A 9,103-nucleotide genomic window follows, 5' to 3' on the forward strand; every position below is an offset into this window, starting at 1 on the left:
TATAAAGTGCTTTGGAACGTCCGGTGGCGCTATATAAAAGTAAGTATTTCTGTAGAAATAAGGAATAATAAAGGGGAAAAGTCAATAGTAGGCGTAGTCTATAGACCCCCTAACAGTAACTACACTGTTGGACAGAGTATAAATCAAGAAATAATGGAGGCTTGTAAAAAAGGAACAGCAATAATTTTAACCTTCATATTGATTGGACAAAGCAAATTGGCCAGGGTAGCCTTGAGAAAGAGTTCATAGAGTGTATCCAGGATAGTTTCCTTGAACAGTATATTGCGGAACCAACCAGGCAACAGGCTATCTTAGATCTGGTACTGTGTAATGAGACAGGATTAATAAATGATCTAGTAAAGGATTCTTTAGGAATGAGTGACGACAACATGGTTAAATTTCAAATTCAGTTAGAGTGTGAGATAATTGGATCTCAAGCCAGAGTCCTAAACTTAAATAAAGGCGACTACAAAGGTATGAAGGTAGAGTTGGCTAAAGTGGACTTTGAAAATAGATTAAAGTGTGGGACGGTTGATGAGCAGTGGCAGATATATAAGGAGATATTTCATAACTCGCAGCAAAATATATTCCAATGAAAAGGAAAGACTGTCAGAGAAGGGATAACCATCCGTGGCCAACGAGGGAAATAAAGGATGGTATCAAATTGAAAACGGGCATATAAGGTAGCCAAGACTAGTGGGAGGCCAGAGGATTGGAAAACATAAAAGCCAGCAAAGAACGACTAAAAAAAAAATAATAAAGAGGAGGGAAGATATATTATGAAAGTAAACTAGCATGAAATATAAAAACAGATAGTAAGAGTTTCTACAGGTACATAAAAAGGAAAAGAGTGGCTAAAGTAAATGTTGGTCCCTTAGAGGATGAGACTGGGGAATTAATCATGGGGAACAGGGAAATGGCAGAGACTTTGAACAAATATTTTGTGACGGTCTTCATGGTAGAAGACACTAAAAACATCCCAATAGTGGATAATCAAGGGGCTATAGGGTGGAAGGAACTAAAAACAATCACCATCACTAAAGAAGTAGTACTCGGTAAAATAATGGGACTAAAGGTGGACAAGTCCCCTGGACCTGATGGCTTGCATCCTAGGGTCTTAAAAGAAGTGGCTGCAGAGATAGTGGATGCATTGGTTGTAATCTACCAAAATTTCCTGAACTTTGGGGAAGTCCCAGTAGATTGAAAAACCACAATTGTAACGCTCCTTTTTAAAAAAGGAGGCAGATAGAAAGCAGGAAACTATAGACCAGTTAGCCCAACACCTGTCGTTGGGAAAATGCTGGAGTCCATTATTAAGAAGCAATAGCGGGATATTTGGAAAAGCATAATTCAGTCAGGCAGAGTCAGCATGGTTTTATGAAAGGGAAATCATGTTTGACAAATTTGCTGGAGTTCTTTGAGGATGTAACGAGCAGGGTGGATAAGGGGGAACCAGTGGATGTGGTGTATTTAGATTTCCAGAAGGCATTCGATAAGGTGCCACATAAAAAGTTACTGCACAAGATAAAATTTTACGGGGTGGGGGCAATATATTAGCATGATCTTCAAACACTCTCTTCCTCAGGTGACCGAAGGCTACAGTGGTACACTGGAGGCGGTGTTGGACCTCGTCGTTGATGTCTGCCCTTGCTGATAGTAGGCTCCCGAGGTATGGAAAATGGTCCACGCACTGTGGATTTTGTTGACTGGGGGGCAGTGCTGAGAGGCAGGGTCAGGTTGGTGGAGGACATTTGTCTCACAGATGTTTAGTGTAAGGCCCATGCTTTCATATGCCTTGGTGAAGATGCACCTGGGAGGACGCTGAGCATGCGAGTCTCGTCACCGAGAGCATGCACAAACCGAACGCAGACAGTTTGAAGGAGCATGCGGAAAACCAAACCCACCCACCTTTTCCTTCAACCACTGTCTATCCCACCTGCGACAGAGCCTGCAATGCCCGTATTGGACTGTACAGTCACCTGAGAACTCAGTTTTGGAGTGGAAGCAAGTCTTCCATGATTTTGAGGGACTCTATGATGATGATGATTAGCGTGGATAGATGATTGGCTAACTCACAGAAAACAGAGAGTCGGGATAAATGGGTCATTTTCCGGTTGGCAATCAGTAACTAGTGGGGTGCTGGGGCCTCAACTATTTACAATCAGTATTAATGACTTGGATGAAGGGACTGAACGTAATGTAGCCAAGTTTGCTGATGAGACAAAGATGGGTGGAAAAGCAAATTATGAGGAGGACACAAAAAATCTGCAAAGGGATATAGGGCCCAAATTTCCCCAGCCGCCTAGAGCGGCATAGTTAGGGGTGGGATGCTGACTTTTTGGGGCAAAAAAAGCGGCAAAAATGTACCTGTTAATTTGGACGCTCCCTCATCGTCCGGATCCATCGGCGTGGCGCTGCAGAGCCTGCGGGGGGCGGAGCTTCGGCTGCGCTTGCTCAGCACGGCCAGCGGGGGGGGCGGGGCTTGGGCCCAGCGTCTTGTGGAGTGCCGGCAGGGGGCCGTATGTCTGAGCGGCGCGCATGCGCAATGGGCGTTTCAGCGTGCGCAGTGCAACAGGAAGCTTGGCAATCGGCCAATTAAAGGGAGAGCGTCCTCCGTATCGTTGGTAATGGAGCATATATAAAGGTAAGGTTTAAATATTGATTTTTGTGTGGCTGAGGGAGTGGAGAGGAGTGCTGGATAGGTGGAAGAAAGGTGAGAAGTGTGATTTTTGAACATTACCTGAGTGTGAGTCCAATATACGAATGGCGCAAGAGTGTGCAAGATGAACAAAGAATTTCCTCCATGAGGAAGTGGAGAAACTAGTGACTGTCACTGAGGAGAAATGGCTGAAGCTGGATATCAGCAAGAGTGGTCCGTCAAAAGTTACACCCAAGGAAATGAGAAGAAGATGGAACCTAGTTGCAGAAGAATTCTCCGCTGGGGTCAACACCACAAGATCTGGATACCAGTGCAAGAAGAAATGGCAGGACATTGGTCAAGTAATGAGTGTAAGTAATATCTTCATCTTTAAATTGAATTGCAATTGAAACTGTGACCATCTGTATGTGTCCCACCCATCAGATGCGCACCATGTCTGAAAATTAATATTTTCATCTTTGCAGAAGAAATTGGCCCACAACAAAAGGGAGAGAACTAGAACAGGAGGAGGTCCGCCAAATCTGCACCAACTATCACCCCTGGAACAGAGGGTTGCTGCCTTGCTGAGTCGCACCGGCAGAAAAAGAATCAGCTCTGCACAAGCTGGACCCACACGCGAGGGTGAGGGTGAGTCATTAAAATGCATCGTCGCCCTTCAAATCAACCTGCTGACTGGCCTGCTACGCGTGAGACTACTCATGCCACCCATCCTTCCCCCTCCTGTGCTGCTAACCATTTGACTGTTGTGTTGTATTTTTCAGAAGTAGACGACACTCCTCAACATCCTGAAGATCCACCAGAGGATCCAGATGCATGCGCTCCAGATCAAGGCGGGTGGGGGGGAGGAGGGGTCCATGGAAATGTGTTCACGGGAGAATGCTGCCCGCGATATGGATCAGGCCATAGTATAGGGCAGCACACTGCCAGGAACCTCCATGAGCTCCTCGGCAACATTCCATGGGTTCATACCTTCCAAGGTCGCGGGTCCCAGTGGCAGTCGTGAAATGCATGTTGGGACACCCAGTCCCCCAACGTCCCAGCCTGCGCCTCACACTGGAGGGGTGTCACTAGGCAGACCCACAGCGAGGGTAAGGAGAAGCCGACCAGTCTCTCCTGAGATGCAGCCCTCAGCAGAGGTTAATCAGGTTGTTTCATTGGGTGAGGAGACCAATGCCCTCACAAGATCACTCGTGGCGGCCGTCAGTGGGGTGCGTGATGAGGTAGTGACACTGTCGGGTGAAATCTCAGCACTGAGACGGGAACTGAGGGCGGGCATTTCAGAGGGTGTGCAAACGATGGCAGATGCCATGAGGGAGCTAGCTTCTGCAATAAGGGCACAAAGGCCGGATACTCAAATGCCACTCCCACTTCAATCTACGCACCAGCCACCGGTCAGACCCAAGCCGCCCCCCCCCCCCCCCCCCCCCACCACCACCACCATCACCGACCCTATGAGGAAGTGCACTTTCCCCGAGATGTGGGTGCAGCCTTTGCTGCTGTTGCTGTTGAAGTGCACTGTAAAATTTCCAATAAAAGATATTTTGCATTAAAACGGAATCATGCTCCATTAGAACCTCGCAACATTTAGGAACAACTGTAAAAAGTAAAAATCCCTCACCCCTACAGTCATGTGTGCCTGCCGCCCCTAGCCCTGGCGGAGGGCGAGCCGGTGCGTTCTGCAGTCGGCAAGGTAGGACTGCTCTATTTTCAGTAGCTGATTTATCTTTAATTTATTTTTGATGATGTTGTGCAGATGTTGTGATGTTGTGAATGTCTTTACTGCTTTAGAATCCTCTAACTCACCTTCTCCCCTCTCTTCTCCCCCCAATCTCTGGCTACCTGCGCTGATTTCTTTAATGTAGGTAAGGTTTTTCTGTGCCTACAAAAGTGGCCACATACACTGGCCTAAGTTAGTTTGGAGTAACTTTCAGTTGGCCAAATTTGCTTCTATGGCCAGAAGAGGCGTAAGTGGCTTGTCACGCCCCCCTTTTGGAGAGAACAAACTAAACTAGAAAAATACCTAACTAACTGACTTACACTGGAGCAAGTTAAGCGGGGAAATTTGCGATTTTTAAGTTACTCCCAAAAAAAGCTACATACTCCAAAAAAAAAACGGGACAACTCTTGTGGATATTTGAGCCCTATAGATATGCTAAGTGAGTGGGCAAAAATTTGGCAGATGGAGTATAATGTGGGAAAATGTGAGGTTATCCACTTTGACAGAAATAATAGAAAAGCAAATTATAATTTAAATGGAGCAAAATTGCAAAGTGCTGCAGTACAGAGGGACCTGGGGGTCCTTGTGCATGAAACACAAAAAGTTAGTATGCAGGTTCAGCAAGTAATCAGAAAGGCAAATGGAATGTTGGCCTTTATTGCAAGGGGGATAGAGTATAAAAGCAGAGAAGTCCTGCTACAACTGTACAGGATATTGGTGAGGCCACACCTGGAGTACTGTGTACAGTTTTTGTCTCTGTATTAAGAAAAGATATACTTGCATTGGAGGCAGTTCAGAGAAAGTTCACTAGGTTGATTCTGGAAATGAGTGGGTTGACTTATGAAGATTGGGACTATATTCATTGGAGTTCAGAAGAATGTAAGGGTGCTCTTATCGAAACATATAAGATAATGAGGGGTCTCAACAAGGTGGGTGCAGAGGAGATATTTCCACTCGGGAAACTAGAACTAGGGGTCATAATCTCAGAATAAGGGGCTGCCCATTTAAAACTGAGCTGAGACTTGTAAATCTGTGGAATTCTCTGCCCCAGAGAGCTGTGGAGGCTGGGTCATTGAATATATTTAAGGTGGAGATAGACAGATGTTTGAGCGATTGGGGAGTGCAAGGTTCTGGGGAGCAGGCAGGGAAGTGGAGCTGAGTCCATGATCAGATCAGCCACGATCTTATTGAATGGCAGAGCAGGCTCGAGGGGCCAAATGGCCTACTCCTGCTCCTATTTCTTATGTTATGTACACTCCAAAAATACTTCATTGGCTGTAAAGTGCTTTCGAACGTCCGATGGCGCTATATAAATGCAAGTCTTTCTTTCTTTCTTTGTCTCTCTCTCTCTCTCTCTCTCCCTGTGTCGCTCTCTCTCTCTCTCTCTCTTTGTCAGTCTGTCTCTCTCTCTCTCTCTCTCTCTCCTCTCTCTCCCCGTGTCGCGCGCTCTTTCTCTCTCTCTCTCTCTCTCTCTCTGTGTGTCTCTCCCTCTCTCTCTCCCTGTCTCTCTCTCTCTCCCTGTCTCTCTCTGTCTCTCTCTGTCTTTGTCTCCCTTTCCCTCCCCCTCTCTCTCTCTCTCTGTCTCTCTCTCTCTCTCTCTCTCTCTCTCTCTCTGTCTGTCTGTCTGTCTGTCTGTCTGTCTCTCTCTCTCTCTCTCTGTCCCTCTCTCTCTTTCGGTCTCTCTTGGTCTCTGTCTCTCTCTCTCTCCCTGTGTGTGTGTGTCTCTCTCTCTCTCTCTCTCTCTCTCTCTCTGTCTCTCTGTCTCTCTCTCTATATCTCTGTGTCTCCCTCTGTCCCTCGCTGTCTCTCTCTCTCTCTCTCTGTCTCTCTCTTTATTCTCTCTCTATCTCTCTCTATCTCTCTCTCTATCTCTCTCTGACTCTGTCTCTCTCTGTCTGTCAGTCTCTGTGTGTGTATCTCCATCTGTCAGTCTCTCTGTTCGTCTCTCTCTCTTGGTCTCTCTCTCTCTCTCTCACTCGGTCTCTCTCTCTCTCGGTCTCTCTCTCCCTGTGTGTGTGTGTGTGTGTGTGTGTGTGTGTGTGTCTCTCTCTCTCTCTCTCTTTCTCTCTCTGTGTCAGTCTCTGTGTGTCTCTCTCTCTCCTTCGCTGTTTCTCTCTCTCTCTCTCTCTCTCTCTTTGTGTCTCTCTCTCTATCTCTCTGCCCTTCTCCCTTTGTGTCTCTGTGTCTCTGTCTCTCTCTCATAGAAACAGAAAATAGGTGCAGGGAGTAGGCCATTCGGCCCTTCAAGCCTGCACCACCATTCAATAAGATCATGGCTGATCATTCACCTCAGTACCTCTTTCCTGCTTTCTCTCCATACCCCTTGATCCCTTTAGCCGTAAGGGCCATATCTAACTCCCTCTTGAACATATCCAATGAACTGGCATCAACAACTCTCTGCGGCAGGGAATTCCACAGGTTAACAACTCTCTGAGTGAAGAAGTTTCTCCTCATCTCAGTCCTAAATGGCCTACCCCTTATCCTTAGACTATGTCCCCTGGTTCTGGACTTCCCCAACATCGGAAACATTCTTCCTGCATCTAACCTGTCCAGTCCCTTCAGAATTTTATATGTTTCTATGAAATCCCCTCATCCTTCTAAACTCCAGTGAATACAGGCCCAGTCGATCCAGTCTCTCCTCATATGTCAGTCCTGCCGTCCCGGGAATCAGTCTGGTGAACCTTCGCTGCACTCCCTCAATAGCAAGAATGTCCTTCCTCAGATTAGGAGACCAAAACTGTACACAATACTCCAGGTGAGGCCTCACCAAGGCCTTGTACAACTGCAGTAAGACCTCCCTGATCCTATACTCAAATCCCCTAGCTATGAAGGCCAATATACCATTTGCCTTCGTCACCGCCTGCCCTTGCCTGTACCTGGCATGACTCTGTCTCTATCGCTGTCTCTCTCTCTGTCTGTCTCTGCCCCTCTCTGTCTCGGTCTATGTCTCTCTGTCTCTCTCTCGGTCTCCTCCAGTAGGGGGCGCTGTTGGCCCTTGTCCTGTGCAGTTGCTGTGGATACCTTGTTGCTGTTTGTGGGTCGCTATGGAAACAGGAGAAGCACTTCTGCATAGGATGGAGCTCGACGAGGTAGGGAGAGGGAGGAGGAGGAGGAGGAGGGGAGGAGAGAGAGGAGGAGGAGGGGAGGAGAGAGAGAGGAGGAGGAGGGGGGGAGAGGAGGAGGAGGGGAGGAGAGGAGAGAGAGGAGGAGGAGGGGAGGAGGGGGGGAGAGGAGGAGGAGGGGAGGAGAGGAGAGAGAGGAGGAGGAGGGGAGGAGAGGAGAGAGAGGAGGAGGAGGGGAGGAGAGGAGAGAGAGGAGGAGGAGGAGGGGAGGGGAGGGGGAGGAGAGAGGAGGAGGGGGGAAAGGGAGGGAGGGAGAGGGCGAGGAGAGAGGGGGGAGGAGAGAGAGAGAGGAGGAGGGGGAGGAGAGAGAGAGGAGGAGGGGGAGGAGAGAGAGAGAGGAGGAGGGGAGGAGGGGGAGGAGAGAGAGGAGGAGGGGGAGGAGAGAGAGAGGGGGAGGAGGGAGAGAGGCGGAGGGGGGGGGGAGGGAGGGAGAGAGGATGAGCGGGAGAGTGAGCGGGAGAGGATGAGCGGGAGAGTGAGCGGGAGAGGAAGGGGGAGAGGGGTAGAGAGAGGGGAGGGAGGAAATAGAAGTGGAGAGTGGGGGAGGGGGAGAGAGTGAGGGAGGGGGGAGAGAGAGAGAGGGGGAGAGGGGTGGGGAGAGAGTGGGGGAGGGGGAGAGGGAGGGAGGGATAGAGAGGAGTGAGAGAGGGAGAGGGGAGTGGTAGAGAGGGATAATGACGGGGGGGAGGGGAGGGAGGAGGAGATAGGATGAGGGAGAGGGAGACAGTGAGAGCGAAAGTGAGAGAAGGAGAAGTAGAGAGAGATAGGGAGGAGGTGAGGGCGAGAGAGGGAGATTGAGGGGGAGAGAGAGGGGAGAGAGGAAATAGAGGTGGAGAGAGAGTGAGCAGGAGGGAGGGAGGGAGAGAGAGAGAGGAGAGTGAGGAGGGAGTGGGGTGAGGGAGAGTGGGGGGAGGAGAAGGGAGAGAGGGGGAGAGGTGGGGAGGAGTGAGAGTGTGAGAGAGGGGGAGAAGAGAGCGGTAGAGAGGGATAGAGGGAGAGAGAGTGATGGAGGTGGGGGGGGGGAAGGGTGGAGAGAGAGGGAGGAGGAGAGAGGGAGAGAGAGGAAGACAGTAAGAGAGAGGGAGGTGGAGAGAGAGGGAGGGGTCGAGAGTGGGTAGAGGGAGGTGGAGGGAGAGAGGGAGGGGAGAGACAGAGGGAGGAGAGAGGGGGAGGGAGTGAGAGGGATAGCGAGGAGGAGAGGGGGTGAGAGGGAGGGGGAGGGGGGAAGGGAGAGAGAGACGGAGAAAGAGAACGGCAGAGAGGGCAAGATCGGTAGGGGAGAGAGGGAGGGGGATAAAGATCGTGAGAGAGGTAGGGGGGAGAGAGGGTGAGGAAGAGGGAGTGAGGGGGGGGAGATGGAGTAAGGGAGAGGCGAGGGGGAGAGATAGGAGGAGAGGGGTGGGGGAGGAAGAGGGGGAGAGAGTGAGGGGGGCAATAGAGGGGAGGAGTAGAGAGGGGGAGGGTGGAGTGAGAGCGGGGAGGGAGGGCTAGAGAAGGGAGGAGGGGGAGAGAGCGAGAGAGAGAGAGGAAATAGAGGTGGAGCGAGGGAGGTGGTGGAAGAGGGAAAGAGGGGGGGGGAGAGAGAAACGGGGGAGAGAGGGAGGG

At 50.1% G+C, this 9,103-nt stretch overlaps 1 protein-coding gene across 1 annotated transcript in view; it reads left to right on the forward strand.

The window, feature by feature from the left end:
• Positions 1 to 1,639: 1,639 nt before the first annotated feature.
• The window catches only part of LOC139266043 (leucine-rich repeat-containing protein 34-like), a 100,237-nt gene continuing 92,773 nt past the window's right edge, over positions 1,640 to 9,103 (forward strand). Inside the window, exon 1 of the mRNA XM_070883845.1 lies at positions 1,640 to 1,669. The gene's annotated coding sequence lies outside the window, so the exon portion shown is untranslated. The remainder of the gene's footprint in view (positions 1,670 to 9,103) is intronic.

This window comes from Pristiophorus japonicus, chromosome 6 (genome assembly GCF_044704955.1).
Source record: "Pristiophorus japonicus isolate sPriJap1 chromosome 6, sPriJap1.hap1, whole genome shotgun sequence".
NCBI lineage: Eukaryota > Metazoa > Chordata > Chondrichthyes > Pristiophoridae > Pristiophorus > Pristiophorus japonicus.